Source organism: Lycium ferocissimum, chromosome 10 (assembly GCF_029784015.1).
Source record: "Lycium ferocissimum isolate CSIRO_LF1 chromosome 10, AGI_CSIRO_Lferr_CH_V1, whole genome shotgun sequence".
NCBI classification, from domain to species: Eukaryota; Viridiplantae; Streptophyta; class Magnoliopsida; order Solanales; family Solanaceae; genus Lycium; species Lycium ferocissimum.
Window position 1 is genome coordinate 62,840,536 of NC_081351.1, and position 18,135 is coordinate 62,858,670.

General features: G+C 42.5%; 1 long non-coding RNA gene across 1 annotated transcript; it reads left to right on the forward strand.

The window, feature by feature from the left end:
* Nucleotides 1-16,756: 16,756 nt before the first annotated feature.
* Nucleotides 16,757-17,767, forward strand: LOC132032630 (uncharacterized). Its single transcript, XR_009408558.1, has 2 exons — nucleotides 16,757-16,816; nucleotides 17,488-17,767. It is a non-coding gene; the product is annotated as an uncharacterized LOC132032630 (long non-coding RNA).
* The last annotated feature ends 368 nt before the right edge of the window (nucleotides 17,768-18,135 follow it).

The following is an 18,135-nucleotide window of genomic DNA, read 5'->3' on the forward strand; positions in this document are numbered from 1 at the left end:
ACCACTCCAGCGGACCCTTTACCATTGGGGCATCACCGCTACAGCATCTTTAGAGCCACTGCAGCAGTTTGACCGCTGTAGAGGTAGTGGTTGCCGCTGTGGCGGTCCCGCTAAAGAATGAAGTTGGGTCCAATATAAAAACCCTCATATCTCCCTCATTTTAAGTCCACATGAGGCGATTCAACAGCCAAAATTCAAGGAAATTTCATGAAGAATCCAATGGTGCCATCCAATCAGCATTTTGAGGTGATCTTGGCATGAAAATCGAGGAAACACAGAGACTATGTCGGATTTGGACCTCATTTAGGATACCTTCTCTCTTGGAAGCTTGGGGATGAATGGATTCTTGGTTATTTCTCAAGATTTTTCATATGGATAAGGTCAAAATCTAATGCTTAATAGTTTCCATTAATTAATCCATCATTTTAGCTTTTTAAAACCCTTTCTCTTCCAAAAATGTCTATGCAAAACCTAGGGTTCTTCAACCCAAATTCGGGGATTTTCTTAACAATGATGATTTTAAAAATTAATTGAGTGTTCCTATGATTTAAGTAATGAGTTTTTCCTTTTCGTATTGAATTTGGTATTTTGGTCATAAAATTCTCGTTTTGCCTTTGAGACCCGTGTTTCCTAAATTAAGGGTTGAAATTTAACCCGAATAGAAAGTAGCTAATATGGGTATCATTATTCATGGTTTCTTACATAGAATTCACATGTGATAGATTTTGGTTATTTGGAGACGCTTCGAAAGACAAGGCAACATGTGGGTTCGTGGCACCTGTTCGGCTGCCTGGTAGGTTATGGCTTCCCTTTCGGTAGACTCCGGTTAGTTTCATATATTCGTGTATTAGAAGGAACGGAGAATGCATGTATAAGAATTGGAGATTTGGGATGGAATCTTAGGATGGTATTGTTGGGTGATTTGTGTGTTCGGGCTTGTGGCTTGTAGATTCTTTAGGTTGTTTGATGTGGTTTTTCATTAATATCGGTGGATATATGTGACTTGGAAGTAGCGGGTGAAACCTATTGCATGTCTAATGATGAAAAACTCCCGTAATATATGATTATTGTGTTATGCCATTAATAGTGAATCTAGTGGATGAATGGGAGGATAAAACGTACCAATGATTGTGATTGAGTCCAAAATGAGTTGTCACGAGGGATTTTGATTGTAGGGTGAGATTCGTGTTCCTAATTTAAGGAAGTCGAAAATATGTATATCGATTGGTTGACCTTTATGTGTGAGACTAGCCCCCACATTAGGTGTGTTTGATTGTTCAATTATATTGTGCTTGATAATTCTATTGTATTGGCTTAATGCCATGTGTAGTTGGTAGATAGTGAATGTCGCGTGTTGTCCTGATTTGGGATAGGAGTGGCATACTCGTTGTTGGTATTTGTACTATGAGATATTATTGGCGTACCCACTGTTAGTACTAGAGTTATTGATATATGTTGGCATACTCACTGTTGGTATTGTGATGTGATCTATTGTTGGCGTACCCCGTTGAGGTACTTGTGATATTGAGCTTACTTGTTGATGATTGACATATGCATTGCACGAATTCTCTTATCATGCATGGCTGATATCCGGTGATGATATCGTTGATTGAGCGAAACTGATATTTGATAAAAATCTTTTACTTGAGTGATTGTGAAAAAGGCCGATGTCCAAAGATCCATTCCGGAATCGTTATTTATATGAAACTGATACTTGCTAAACTCTTTTACTTGAGTGATTGTGAGGAGGCTGATGTCCGAGGTTCAATTCCGGAATCGTTGATTTATGAAACTGATATTTAACAACTCTTTGAATGATTGTGAGGAGGCTGATGTCCGATGATTATATTCGGGCATCATTGTGCATGGCCGATTTCGATGTTATCCCAGATTCGATTGTAGTGTATGGGTTCCGCGGGTTCCCCAGAGTGGTGCCGGTGAGATTCCCCCTATGAGCAATTAGCCAAGGTCTTGTCTGTCTATTTGGCAAAGATCCTGGACAGGTGGCACTCAGACTTCGCGAGTCAAACTGGATTGTGCTGCCGAGACGTCAATATTTCCGTCGGGAGTACATGTATACATCTCATTTGCATAGCATGGCATCGCATCCATACATCTTGCATTGCATTGCATTGATACATCTTGCATTGCATTGCATTATGGCTTGTTGAGATGATTTGGTGTTTACTTGTGATTGATTGGGTTACTATTGATTTATTCAAACTTGGCACATTTGGGATTAGATGCTTTACTTATGCAACGACGTGTACTTGAATCTGGATTTATTGATTGAACTTGTTGAGGTATCCTATAGACCGTCCGTAAGATTAGTTATATGTTTGGTCTCTATGTGTTGTAGGATAACGGGTGTCTTAATGATAAATTGACTACCAGACTAAAATGATTGATTTAATGATATGTGAGTTCCTATATCGTTGTGAGTTTGACTGTGAATCATTAGAGTGAAATTAATGCTTCAGGGTATTGATATACAGTGTGTGGTAGATAGCCGTATGACTTGATTGAGTTGTTATCATGTTTATCTGTGAATTCTTTTACTGATATATGTTACTAACCATTATCGGCCTATGATACTTAGTACGTGCGGTTGTACTGATATTGCACTTGCTACACCCTTTGTGGGATGTAGATTTGTTTCAGATGATTGATCGAAGTATATGTGGAAATACGCGGTGCCTATTTGGAAGACCTCCTCCCATTTCATTTCGGGACGGAGATTGAGTCTTAGAATGTAGTGGTAATCTGAAATCATTAGTCGCTCTTGTACTAGTCTAGACTAGGTCATGGGATGTTGGATCGAGTCTGTATTTGTTACATCGTTGTAATTATATTAAATCTTGAGTTTATTTTATGCACTTTGAAGTTTTCGCAGAATTTCTAAGTATCTATTGATTTAAATGAATCGCCTTTACTTAATTGATGTATAATCAATGAGAGGGTTCGCCTACCGAGGTGGGAAAGGTAGGTGCCCGCGCTACCCCGAAATGGGTCGTGACAAGTTGGTATCAGAGCTTAGGTTATCGGTCTACTAGGTACAAGAGCAATATGTAGTAGAGTCCCGTGGAATGGTACGGAGATATCTGTACCCATCCATGAGAGGCTATGAGGCATGTTAGGAAAACTCCCTTCATTCTTTCTATTCGTGCTACTTTGGTCGAATTAGTATCTCGGTAGGGTCTAATTGGTATCTAGGAGATTCCAATTGGTATCTGTGAATTCTTGTTGTATTCTCCTTCGAATGGCAGAAACCCGTTCTAAATTCTGTGCTATCGATTTCGTATGTCAGGTTGCGATACGATATGAAAAGTGCCGTCTTAATTCGGACACTTGACCAAGTTCAGTTTTAGTTATGGTGTGAGTTTCCGTTGTGGGAATTTGGTTAAGATGTTTCATTATTGGTTCTTTGAGAGATGTGGAGTTGGTAATAAGAGTCGAAGGGTATCTGTGATCCTAGTGGTCGGTTGCTAGGAAATGGTCAATGCATGTGGGCTTAGCAAGAACGATCTGTTGAGGATAGGATTGGATTTGAAAAAAAAAAGGGGGGTTTTGACTCCGAATGTGAGGATGAGTGTGAGTTCGCTAGGGATTACCAAATTCGATGAGTGTAGTGATTGCGTATGGTAGATAAAGGGAGTTGAGAGTAAGTACTAACAGGTCGATATTGAGAGGGAGCATAGAGAATTCGAAACCTTAAGGGGATTGGTATTGGTACTTGTTGTGTACATGGAATTGAGTCGAGATAACGAGGATTTGGATAGAAAATTCTAGAGCACTAAGAAGGAAATAATTGGTATCTAGCATGCTTCTGAGAATTTTTTTGTGACTATTATGAGAGTGAGATTCTAGTAACCAAGCAACTGTTAGGAGTTATGTCCAGTATCGGATTGAGGCCGAGAGCCTTTGTGCTTATTGTGTGGCTTCGGTGAGTTCTATTATTTATCGGTGTTATTATCCAGCTGAATTTGATGGTATAGTCGCTTGAATGGTTAGGTGTGCTTAGGTTCTACAATGGAGACATTCTAATTTAGTGAATTAGAGATAAGGCTTAAACCTTTTTGAGTTATATGGATCAGTTTGGAATTCAAAATAAGGAATGGAATAAGGGAACCTTAGTGGAGGAAAGTGGGTCATTGTGGACTAAGTATATGCTTCTGTAACGACCCTTCCAGTCGTTATGGGAAATTAGGACTCAATTGAAAATTCCGAGTCCGTGGGGGATTCGTAGGGCGTCTTTTTGTATGTATGCATGTTTTGTGTTGTGTTTTTGAGGCCTTGGATGAAATGTGGGGTGATAGGGGGAAACTGGACATAAAATCGAGCTAATGCCCAACATGCACCGCTGCGGCGGTGGGAGTACCACATCACGTACCGCCTACCATTATAGGGCCGACTCGCTCCAAGCGGTCCGCCATTTTCTTTCGGGGCCGCCGTGGCGGCCTTGCCTACGGACGGCCGAGGCCGCTATAGTGGGGTTGTGACCGCTATAGCGGTGAGGGTATTTATTATGGGGCCGCTATAGCGGTGGCTTGGCCGCTATAGCGGGACCGCTGCAGTGGCGTAATGACCGCCGAAGTGGTCGACGAAAAATAGTAGCCGGGTTTTTAATGCCTTAGTTTTATTTTCTCATTCATAACACCCCAACACACTTCCCAACAAACACTTAGAGAGAATTTTCAAGCTAGGGCAAGACAACCTTGAGAGGTAAGTTCCATTGCTTTTCATTCTATCATTCCTTTCCCCTTCATTATTGTAATCATCTTCATGGGTCTTTAATGGTGAAATTGAAATAGAAACCCTAGAATGTTAATAAGCCTTCTAAACTTGATGGGTTATGGTTATTTTTGCCTAGTTATCATCTAAATGTGTTGGTTAGTTGCTATTTGTCATAAATTGAACATTTAGAACCATAAACAAAGTGATTGGAGACCTAGGGTTCTATAAAAATGGTATCTTTGCCATAGAAAACTGGTTGTAATGGGAATGTTTGATAGAATGTGGTATAAATTGATGATTTATGAATGTTAGGAGCTTTGATAGGTTGTTTATCACCTAGAAAATCATCCACCCTTAGAATGGGGAGAGGGAAGGGTATTTCTTGCCTTGGTATTTGCAAATTGAGCAATGTGACTCATTAAGTCTTCTATTTCTAGACTGTGAACGTATTGAGGCTTTGAGGAAAGGAAAGGCTGTGGTAGAGTGATAGGCATTGTTCCAGCTCTACTATGAGGTAGGTTACGGTTTACTTGAGTTAGACTTTGGTTAGTTGAATGTATGTTTGTGATTTCATTAAGAGAAAACATGTCTAGTATTCATTACATGATATTGTGTGGTTAAGATCCTATGTGTTTGTGATTGAATGTTGTGTAGGCTCCATGCCATTATTCCTGTGTGATTTAATCTGCAGTATTTGCATTGTGATGAAAAGTTAATATAGTCTTCTCAAGGATATTGTGACATGAAATGATGAGGTGAATATGGATATTGAGAAGGAAGAAACACTATTCTGTAAAAGGTATAACAGGGCACACGTGTGGCCTAGATTATGGGCTCGTGGTCCGAGGATAGTTTCGAAAATGAGAGGTTTATTGTTCTATCCCGCGTCCAAGCTTCGTTCGGAGCGAGGAGGTTGTGCTCGGGTCCGAGGAGTGTTCCAGAACGAGTGGTACATGGACATCATGAGTCCCCTGCAAGTCATGACTACTGAGCTATGACATCAGATAGCATGTGTGTACAGCGAGTGGGGTTATAGTGGTAAATTTATCTCCGTTGTGTTTGACGTGTTTGTGATTCTTGGCAATTTGGTGATTTGTTGTGATTGTCTGTGGTTGACTTGTTGTGATGTATTGATATTCGTGTATGATTGAATGGCTTGTTTATTTTATTGATTTCATAAGATATGCATGATACTAATCTTAGTCGGCCTATGATGCTTACCAGTACATAGTGTTTGTACTGATACTACCTTGCTGCATTCTTTGAGTGCAGATTTTGATATAGAGACTACTACTCGTCCTCACATCTAGCGTGGAGGATAATTGCTGATAGATTTTGGGGTGAGCTTCTTCTCATGCCAGGCCGCCTGAAGATCTTCTACTTAAGATGTCTTTTCTTATTTTGGACATTATGGATATTTATTAGGCAGATTTCAGTTCTTAGACATGTTTTGGCTTAGAGTCTTATACGATGACTTTTGAATTTTGGGGAATTTGTAATAGTTAGACTTCCGCACTTGTTTTCAGTATTTTATGGCATGATTTACTTGTTCTTTTATTGTTAAATAAGTATAATCATTTGACTTGTTTAATATAAAATCAGACTTAAATGAATAGAGATCTTGTGTGTTGGTTCGCCCACTAGGATTTAGTTGAGTGCCAGTCGTGGCGGGTTGGGTCGTGACAAAGTTGGTATCAGAGCTTTAGGTTCGTCGATCTCATCGTACCAGGACATGTCTAGCAGAGTCTTGTAGATCGGTACGGAGACATCTGTACTTATCTTCGAGAGGCTGCCGGACACTAGGAAAACTCTTTTTCTTTCTTCTTTCGTGCTACTTGATTCCAATTGGTATCTGCTGATTCAAATTGGTATCTGACTATCCTTCATTCTCTCGCAGATGGCGAGAACACGCGCGGCAGCAGCTAGAGGAAGAGGTGGAGGCAGAGGAGCTGGCAGAGGGGCGGCCCCAGCTGGGGGTGGCGTCCCAGTGGTTGACCCCGTGCCTCCAGTGGTCCCTAACGAGGCAGCGGGAGTTGCAGCCGCACCAGCCCAGCCAGCAGCAGTACCAGTTCCACCAGGAGCTGCAGCTGCTCAGGGTGTACCAGACGCGATGGCACAAGTGCTGAATCTGTTGCGTGGGTTAGCACAGACCGGAGCTATACCAGTGGGTCCAGCAGGTAGGGGCGCAAGGGTAGCGGCTCCGCATCCGGACGAGCACGGTGCTCCGGGGTTCAGCACGCAATCGCGGTGGTGCCCTCGCTTAGGATGAGGTTTCGGTTTCGAGGCCTTCCCGAGGCTGTTGCATGGCCGGATGACCGGGGAAGAACATGATCTGTTTTGGAGGTTCACAAAAAACGAAGCCTCCCGTGTTTTATGGTACTGATTCGGAGGATGCATATGAGTTCATCATCGATTATCATGAGTGGCTCCATAAGATGGGGCCGTGGATAAGTACGGGGTAGAGTTTGTGACGTTCCAGTTCTTGGGTGATGCCAAGCTTTGGTGGAGGGCTTATGTGGAGTGTAGGCCAGCTGGGTCTCCTCCGTTGACTTGGGTCCAGTTTTACTCTGTGTTTTTGGACAAGTACGTTCCGCGTACTCTGAGGGACCGAAGGAAGGATGAGTTTGCTACTATTGATCAGGGGAACTCGTCGGTTGCTGTGTATGAGTCCCGTTTTCCACTCCCTATCCCGATATGCTATTTAGTTGCTGCCCACTGAGGGGGAGAGGATACGGCGGTTTGTGAAGGGGTTGAACACTGGGCTTCAGTTATCGGCTCTTCAGCTTGTAGCCACTGGGGCTTCATTTCAGGAGGTAGTGGAGCACGTCCGTACTGTTGAGGGTATTAGGCAGGAGAGTCAGGCAAAGCATGTAGAGAAGAAGGCCCGTAGGGGTGGGATGTTCAGCAACTCTTTCTCGAGGGGTCAGAGTTCACAGGTTTATTCGGGGCGTCCGGTTCAGTCCGCGATGCGCAGTGTCGCTGGGGGCCCATCAGGGGCAAATTATCAGGCTTCCGATCAGCAGGAGGCTATACTGCTTCATCATCTTCTGTTCAGCGCCTACGCTGGACCGTGCTTGCTTCGAGTGTGGTGAGATAGGGCATATTAAGAGATATTGCCCCGTACTTAGACAAGAGGGACGGGGACTCGCATCGGCTCCCGAGCTCCATATGCACCAGATCGTGGAGGTAAGGATCGCACACCAGCAGGGCGGGGCGGCCACACCGCGGGTAGGGGCTGTGCCCAACCTAATCGAGGTGGTCCTTAGGATGGTAGAGGCGGACAACAGCCCGGCAGGGGCGGGGCTCAGACTGGTAATGGTAATCGCGGTGGTACGCAGGCGACAGAGGGTGCGGTCATTTGTACGCCTTCCCAGGTAGACCCGAGGCTGAGGCCTCCGATGCAGTTATCACAGGTACTATCTCCGTTTATGACCGTATGGCTTCTGTTTTATTTGATCCGGGTTCTACTTTTTCCTATGTATCTACCTATTTTGCTATGGGTCAGGATATGATGTGTGATACTCTTGATACTTCTATTTTTGTGTCTACTCCTTTTTAGGGATTCTCGTGGTAGTGGATAACGTCTGGCCCCGCGTGTGCAATTTCTTTTATGGGGTATAGTACTTGGGCGGCATTTGATGATTTTAGACATGGTAGATTTCGATGTTATTTTGGGTATGAGTTGGTTGTCCCCGCATTATGCTATACTTGATTGCCATTCTAAGACCGTATGCCATGCCGGATCGTGGAAGGGTAACCTTAGTCCCCTCCTAAGAAAGTAATATCCTTTGTTCGTGCTAGGAAGCTAGTAGAGAGGGTTGTTTAGTTTATATGGACATATCCGTGATACCAATGCGTATACTCCATCCCTCTATTCACGCTTTGCGACGTGTTCCCCGGACTTGCTTGGTATGCCACCGGATCGTGATATTGACTTCAGGATTGACTTAGACCAAGGTACTCATCCAATCTCTATCCCACCATATAGATGGCACCAGCAGAACGTGGAACTAAGATCTTCTCGAGTAAGGGGTTTATTCGCCCGAGTACCTCTCTATGGGGTGCTCCTGTGTTGTTTGTTAAGAAGAAGGATGGGTCTATGCGTATGTGTATTGATTACCGACAGCTGAATAAGGTAACTGTCCGAAACAAGTATCCCATCCCCCGTATTGATGACTTGTTTGATCAGTTACAGGGAGCTTCGGTGTTCTCGAAAATTGACCTAAGGTCAGGGTACCATCAGTTGAAGATTCGAGCGGAGGATATTCCTAAAACTGCTTTTCGGACCAGGTATGGGCACTATGAATTCTTGGTTATGTCTTTTGGGCTTACAAATGCCCCAGCTGCGTTCATGGATTTGATGAACAGTGTGTTCAAGCCCTACCTAGACTCATTCGTTATAGTGTTCATTGATGATATCCTGGTGTACTCTAGGAGTAAGGAAGAGCATGAGAAACATTTGAGAATTGCTCTTGAGTATTGCGGAGAAGGAATTGTATGCTAAATTCTCCAAGTGTGAATTTTGTTGTCTTATGTGTCTTCTTGGGGCATGTTATTTCGAAAGAGGGTATTATGGTGGACCCTCAAAAAATTCAGGTAGTCAAGGAATGGGCTAGGCCCATGTCAGTGACCGAGATCCATAGTTTTGTGGGTCTGGCTAGCTACTATCGTCGGTTTGTGAAAGGGTTTGCTTCGATTGCTTCTCATATGACCCGTTTGACTCAGAAGGAGGTACCGTTTTAGTGGTCCGACGAGTGTGAGGAGAGCTTTCAAAAGCTCAAAACATTATTGACTACCGCACCGATTCTGGCATTGCCCGTTGAGGGCAAGGATTTTGTTGTTTATTGTGATGCTTCACGTTCTGGTTTGGGTGCTGTTTTGATGCAGGAAAAGAAGGTGATTGCTTATGCTTCTCGGCAGTTGAAGGTGTATGAGAAGAACTATCCTACTCATGATCTAGAGTTGGTAGCGGTGGTGTTTGCATTGAAAATCTGGAGGCACTACTTGTATGGTGTCCATTGTGAAGTGTACACAGACCATCGCAGTTTGCAGCATGTGTTCACTCAGAAAGATCTGAACTCTAGACAACGGAGGTGGATGGAACTGTCGAAGGACTATGACATCACCATCTTGTATCAGCCTGGTAAGGCTAATGTGGTAGCTGATGTATTGAGCCAAAAGTCAGTTAGTATGGGCAGTCTGGCTCGTTTAATTTCTTCTAAGCGTCCGTTGGCTAGAGAGGTGCAGACTCTGGCTAATAGTTTTATGAGACTAGATATCTCTAACACAGGCAACGTGTTGTCTTATGTCGAGGCGCGGTCATCATTTTAAGAGCAAATTAAGGCTAAGCAGTTCGAAGATGCTAAGCTATGTAAAATACAAGCTAAGGTGTTACGCGGGCGAGGCCAATTGAGGCCGTGATTGAATCAAGGAGTTTATATAGTGTGTGAAGTCGCGAATCAAAGTGCCTATGAATTAGTGTGTGTGCACGTCGGGAATAGTGGGCGACTTGATTAAGACCATTCGACGAGGCTCATAGTTCGAGGTATTCTATCCACCCCGGTGTCACTAAGATGTATCGTGATTTGAGGCAACATTACCGGTGGACTAGGATGAAGCGGATATTGTAGAGTTCGTGGCGCAGCCTAAATTGCCAACAGGTGAAGTATGAACATCAGAAACCTGGGGGTACATTGCAGAGAATGCCCATTCCTGAATGGAAGTGGGAAAGAATAGCCATGGATTTCGTAGTGGGTCTTCCAAAGACACTAGGGAAGTTTGACTCTATCTGGGTTATTGTTGACAGGTTGACTAAGTCTGCTCACTTTATTCCAGTGAAGATAACTTATGATGCAGAGAAGTTGGCTAAAGTTTACATTCGGGAGGTACTTAGACTCCACGGGGTTCCTATCTCCATCGTGTCCGATAGGGGTACCACGTTCACATCTAAGTTTTGGAAGTGTTTGCATGAGGAGTAGGGTACGAGGTTAGATCTTAGCACGCCTTTCCATCCTCGGGCGACGGGCGTCCGAGCGGACTATTCGTGTTCGGAGGATATGCTTCGTGCGTGTGTGATAGATTTCGGTGGGCATTGGGATCAGTTCTTTCCCTTAGCCAAATTTGCTTACAATAATAGCTATCACTCGAGCATTGATATGGCTCCGTTTGAGGCGTTATATGGGAGGAGGTGTAGGTCTCCTATTGGATGGTTCGATGCGTTTGAGGTGAGGCCTTGGGGCACTGATCTTCTGAGAGAGTCCCTAGCGAAGGTGAAGGTGATTCAAGCCAAGCTATTGGCAGCGCAGAATAGGCAAAAAGAGTATGCGGACCGCAAGGTCCGAGATCTTGAGTTTGAGGAAGGAGAGCAAGTGTTATTGAAGGTCTCACCCATGAAGGGTGTGATGAGGTTTGGAAAGAAGGGCAAGCTTAGCCCGAGGTTCATTGGTCCGTTTGAGATTCTCAAACGTGTGGGAGAGGTGGCTTACAAGTTGGCTTTACCTCCGGGTTTATCAGGCATTCATCCGGTGTTCCATGTGTCGATGTTGAAGAGGTACCACGGCGATGGTTCCTATATCATCCGTTGGGATTCGGTTTTGTTAGATGAAAATCTGTCATATGAGGAAGAGCCCATTGCTATCTTAGATAGGGATGTTCGCAAGTTGAGGTCCAAGGAAATAGCCTCCATAAAAGTTCAATGGAAGAATCGACCAGTGGAAGAAGCTACTTGGGAAACAGAGGCGGATATGCGTAGCAAATACCCTCAGCTTTTGGCCGAGTCAGGTAACTCCTCCCTAGATTCTCATCCTTTTCCGTTCGGGGACGAACGGTGTCTTAATTGGTATCTAGTGTAACGACCCTTCCGATTTTTATGGGAAATTAGGACTCCATTAGAAATTCTGAGTCCGCGGGTGGATTCGTAGGGCTTCTTTTGTATGTACTCATGTTTTGTGTTGTATTTTTGAGGCCTTGGATGAAATGTGGGGTGATAGGGAAAAGCGGACGAGAAAATCAAGCTCACCGCCCAAAATGGACCGTTGCGGCGGTGGGATACCGCGGCGGTATACCGCCGTAGCGTGGCTCACCGCCGCAAGCGGTCCATCCATTTCTTTGGGGCCGCTGTGGTGGGCCTTTGACCGCTACAGCGAGGCCGCTATGGAAGGCTTGTGACCGCGATAGCGGTCAGGTAGGGAAAGTTGGGGACCGCTATAGCGGTACTTGCGGCCGGGATCGACCGCCGCTACGAAAAATAGTAGCTAGGTTTTTAATGCCTTAGTTTTATTTTCTCATTCATAACGCCCCAACACACTTCCCAACAAACACTTAGAGAGAATTTTCAAGCTAGGGCAAGACAACCTCGAGAGGTAAGTTCAATTGCTTTTCATCCTATCATTCCTTTCCCCTTCATTATTGTAATCATCTTCATGGGTCTTTAATGGTGAAATTGAAATAGAAACCCTAGCATGTTAATAAAGCTCCTAAACTGATGGGTTTGGGTTATTATCGCATATTTATCATCTAAATGCGTTGGTTAGTTGCTATTTGTCATAAATTGAACATTTAGAGACATAAACTAAGTGATTGGAGACCTAGGGTTCTATAAAAATGGTGTCTTTGCCATGGAAAACTGGTTGTAATGGGAATGTTTGATAGAATGTGGTATGAATTGATGATGTATGAATGTTAGGAGCTTTGATAGGTTGTTTATCACCTAGAAAATCATCCACCCTTAGAATGGGGAGAGGAAAGGGTAATTCTTGCCTTGGTATTTGCAAATTGAGCAATGTGACTCATTGAGTATTCTATTTCTAGACCGTGAACGTATTGAGGCTTTGAGGAAAGGAAAGGTTGTGGCAGAGTGACAGGCATTGTTCCAGCTCTACTCTGAGGTAGGTTACGGTTTACTTGAGTTAGACTTTGGTTAGTTGAATGTATGTTTGTGATTTCATTAGGAGAAAACATGTCTAGTATTCATTACATGATATTGTGTGGTTAAGATCCTATGTGTTTGTGATTGAATGTTGTGTAGGCTCCATGCCATTATTCCTGTGTAATTTAATCTACAGTGGTTGTATTGTGATGAGAAGTTAATATAGTCTTCTCGAGGGTATTGTGACATGAAATGATGAGGTGAATATGGATATTGAGAAGGTAAGAAACACTGTTCTGTAAAAAGTATGACAAGGCACATATGTGGCCTAGATTATGGGCTCGTGGTCCGAGGATAGTTCTGAAAATGAGAGGTTTATTGTTATATCCCGCGTTCGAGGTTCGTTCCGGAGCGGAGGTTGTGCTCGGGTCCGAGGAGTGTTCCGGAACGAGTGGTACATGGACACCATGGGTCCCCTACAGGTCATGACTACTGAGCTATGACATCAGATAGCATGTGTGTACAACGAGTGGGGGTATAGTGGTAAATTTATCTCCGTTGTGGTTGACGTGTTTGTGATTCTTGGCAATTTGGTGATTTGTTGTGATTGTCCGTGGTTGACTTGTTGTGATGTATTGATATTCGTGTATGATTGAGTGGCTTGTTTATTTTATTGATTTCATAAGATATGCATGATACTAATCTTAGTCGGCCTATGATGCTTACCGGTACATAGTGTTTGTACTGATACTACCTTGCTGCATTCTTTGAGTGCAAATTTTGATATAGAGACCGCTACTCGTCCTCACATCTAGCGTGGAGGATAATTCTTTGAGATTTTGGGGTGAGCTTCTTCTCATTCCAAGCCGCCCGAAGATCTTCTACTTATGATGTCTTTTCTTATTCTGGACATTATGGATATTTATTAGGCAGATTTCAGTTCTTAGACATGTTTTGGCTTAGAGTCCTGTACGATGACTTTCGAATTTTGGGGAATTTGTAATAGTTAGACTTCCGCACTTGTTTTAGTATTTTATGGCATGACTTACTCAGTTTATTTGATGCATGAATGAGTATAATCGTTTGACTTGTTTAATATAAAATCAGACTTGAATGAATAGAGATCTTGTGTGTTGGTTCGCCCACTAGGATTTAGTTGGGTGCCAGTTATGGCGGGTTGGGTCGTGACAACTTCGTTGGATTTAGAGTTTAGTCGGTTTAGACTCTGATACGTTGAAAGGTAACTCTAATGTGAAAAGTGCGTGGTGTGATTCTATCTTCAAGGTTAGTTCGGTAGTGTGCAAGACTTATGATTTGCGGCAATTGATTTGGTGGCTTCGAGAATTGGTTGGTGTTAGTCGAGAGTGGCAAGAATTAGGTGTGCCCTTGGGAGTACTTGAATTTATTTGAATGATGGTATTGTAGTCTAGTATAGAATAGACGAGCTTGTGGTTGTTGTGTGATTGAGAACGTAAGATTACGGAATGGGTAAGTGATAAGAAGTGGTGACCAGTGAATGAGTTAGTGTGTGTTTAAGAGAAAGGATTTGTAGAAATTCTTTGTATGTTATGGCTATCAGTGCTTCCGAGATGGGGTCATGTTGTGGTAAGTGTTTTCTGTTATGAACAACATTGACGGAATGACTTCGGATATTATGGGCCCAAAATAAGTATGCTTGTTAGCACCAGGGATGGTGGGATTTTGATGCTTTCAGAAGTATTATGGGTTATTGAGGTATTACAATGGAAAGTTTGATAGTTAAAAGATTGATTTAGGAGTACATATGTCCTTAGTGTCGGAAAAATTTGGGTTGTACTAGGAATGCGTATTGGGTAATGTTAAGGAATTTGAGGCCGCATTCGCAAGATTTAGTCATCCGGTACCTTTAGAACAATTTGGGTAAGTTTCAGCTTTTAGAGCCAAGAGTGGATACTTATGGTTATCTATGCACGGTAAGAGTGTGATGGGTTTCGGATCTTGGAATTAGTTTGTGTGATTATTAGTATATTCTGAAATGGTGCGTTCATTGTGGGTCATTCTGGTTTGAATGGAAATTGTTAAATCGAGTTTGTAACTCCAAGGGAACTTATGGGTTCCAAGTAAATCAGTTTAAACGGATGTGATAAGGAACGCGTGATTTTTGAGGTTTGTTATTAGTAGTCCTTGTGGTATTTCACTAGAGTCAGCCTCTCGATTAGTACAATGGGTTATAACGATAATAGTTGTGCTTCGGAGAGATTCTAGGATTGTGATAAGGCTCCGTTCTGATCATTGGATGTTAGCAGATCTTGCTCTATGCAATACTCGATGGTAAGTTCATAGATAAGTGATTTAAAGAGTTCGGGAGACTTAAGACTGACCAAGTCAGCTATGAAAACGACAAGTTTCGATGAAATAGCTTAGAGTTTTTTGGAAGAATAGGATTCTCACCATGGTTTCGGTTTGTATTGTGTACTTCTAAGAAATTGTGATTCAAGGAGCGACTAGCTCAGAATATCTTACCAGTTCTGAATGTTTTATGATTAGTTATGTCTAAAGGTTCGTGCTATTTGATTTATCTATGAGAGATCCATTGTGTGTTTTAGAGACATGGTAATTGGGTCTTTTGGCTAAGTGCGAACGAATTGCGGTGAGAGGTTTGCTTCTTGTTGTAAGAGCTTATTGTTGGTTGTGATATGATTTCCTTGGTTACCGTAAGATTCTCCTACTCTCGTTCTTCGCTCGAGGACGAGCGACTGTTTAATTGGTATCTGATGTAACGACTTATTTTCTCATTACCGTGATTCGTCCGTTTTTGCCCTCGTTGACCAGTTCCTAAGTCTCGTTAGAACTATTTTGACCCGAGAAGATAGTTGGCATAACTTCCTAGGCATCGTTTTGGGCTTCGAAATGTTTTCTAGAAAAATTTGGCTTTAAGCGAAATCAGTTTGACTGAGAGTTGACTTTTGGGTGTACGGATTTCATTCGGAGATCCATCGATTCCGAGAGGTTCATAGACTGATTTATGACGCATTGGTGGGACTGGTTCGGCTCCCAATGCACTCGGGTGCATTTTGGGACTTGGTTTGGGAATGGCTATTGAGGTTTGGGAGTTGACTTAGTCAACGGTATCTCCGTTGGGAAAAATCCGAGGACACGAGTGCGTTCGTAGCGTGTTTTTACATGTGGATGCATATTTCGTTTGTTGAAATCGGACCTCGAATGATTATCGAAAATTGGATTGGAAAGTTGATTTTTGGCCGCTCGGGAGTTGAATTAGTCATAGGTATCTCCCTTGAGAATTTTGAGTGCGTGATTGAGTTCGTAGCGCGTGTTTACATAAGTCTACATATTTGGTTTGTCAAAATCGGGTTCCGGATGAGCTTTCGGAGTTCCGGGGCGAAAAATCGAAAGACCGGGTCATCTGGTGTCTGGTGACCGCTCCAGCGGACCCTTCACCACTGGGGCGGCATCGCTACAGAGTCCTTAGGGGGCCGCTGCAGCGGTTTGACCGCTGTAGCAATAGTGGTTGCCGCTATGGCGGTCCCGCTAAAATCTGAAGGCGGGTCTAATATAAAAACCCTCATATCTCCCTCATTTTAAGTTCAAATGAGGCGATTCAAAAGCCAAAATTCAATGAAATTTTATGAGGAATCCAATGGTGCCATCCATTCAGCATTTTGAGGTCATCTTGGCACAAAAATCGAGGAAAAACAGAGACTATTTCGGATTTGGACCTCATTTAGGATACCTTCTTTCTTGGAAGCTTAAGGATTAATGGATTCTTGTTTATTTATCAAGATTGTTCCTATGGGTAAGGTATAAATCTCATGCTTAATAGTTTTCATTAATTAATCCATCATTTTGGCTTTGTCAAACCATTCCTCTTCCAAAAATCTCTATATACGAAAACCTAGGGTTCTTCAACTCAAATTCAGGGGTTTTCTTAACAATGATGATTTTAAAAATTAATTGAGTATTACTATGATTTAAGTAATGGGTTTTTCCCTTTTGGTATCAAATTTGATATTTTGGTCATAAAATTACCGTTTTCCCCTTGAGACCCGTTTTTCCTAAATTAAGGATTGGAATTTGACCCGAATAGAAAGTAGCCAATATGGGTATCATTATTTATGGTTTCTTACATAGAATCCACATGTGATAGAGTTTGATTATTTGGAGACGCTTCGAAAGACAAGGCAACGTATGGGTTCGTGGCACCTGTTCAGCTGCCAGGTACGTTATGGCTTCCCTTTCGGTAGACACCGGTTAGTTTCATATATTCATGTATTAGAAGGAAGGAGAATGCATGTATAGGAATTGGAGATTTGGGATGGAATCTTAGGATGGTATTGTTGTGTGATTTGTGTGTTCGGGCTTGTGGCCTGTAGATTCCTTAGGTTGTTTGATGTGGTTTTTCGTTAATATCGGTGGATATATGTGACTTGGAAGTAGCGGGTGAAACCTATTGTATGTCTAATGATGAGAAACTCTCGGAATGTATGATTATTGTGTTATGCCATTAATAGTGAATCTAGTGGATGAATGGGAGGACAAAACGTACCAATGATTGTGATTGAGTCCAAAATGAGTTGTGATGAGGGATTTTGAGTGTAGGGTGAGATTCGTGTTCCTAATTTAAGAAAGTGGAAAATATCGATTTAATGATATGTGAGTTCCGATATCGTTGTGAGTTTGATTGGTGAATCATTTGAGTGAAATTAATGCTTCAGGGTATTGATATACAGTGTGTGGTAGATAGCCGTATGACTTGATTGAGTTGTTATCATGTTTTTCTGTGAATTCTTTTATTGATATGTGTTACTAACCATTGTCAGCCTGTGATACTTACTCAGTACGTGTGGTTGTACTGATATTGCACTTGCTACACCCTTTTTTGGGTGTAGATTTGTTTCAGGTGATTGATCGAAGCATATGTGAAAATACGCGGTGCCTGTCTGCAAGACCTCCTCCCATTTCATTTCGGGACAGAGATTGAGTCTTATAATGTAGTTGTAATCTGAAATCATTAATCGCTCTTGTATGAGTCGAGACCAGGTCATGGGAAGTTGGATCGAGTCTGTATTTGTTACATCGTTGTAATTATATTAAATCTTGAGTTTATTTCATGTTCTATGAAGTTTCCGCTGAATTTCTAAGTATCTATTGATTTAAATGAATCGCCTTTACTTAATTGATGTATAATCAATTAGATGATTCGCCTACCGAGGTGGAAAAAGTAGGTGCCCGCGCGACCCCGGAATGGGTCATGACACTATGTCTTCTATTTTTTTCATTTATTTTATTTTTAGACAATTAGCTTTTCTTTTTCAAAATTTCTCCTTGTGTCAATGTTCTGGGTAGTCTTCGTCTGGTCTGAAGTGATGAACAGGCTTCATCTTCACTCTTTGGCAAAGTGACAGCCATTAACAGATTTGATGAGTCTTTACCGGCTACCGTTTGAACCGGACTAGCTGTATCTCTATCCGATATAGTGGATTTTACTACATTCATTGGGGAATGCACACGCGTCTCATCAATTTTTTCTTGAGATG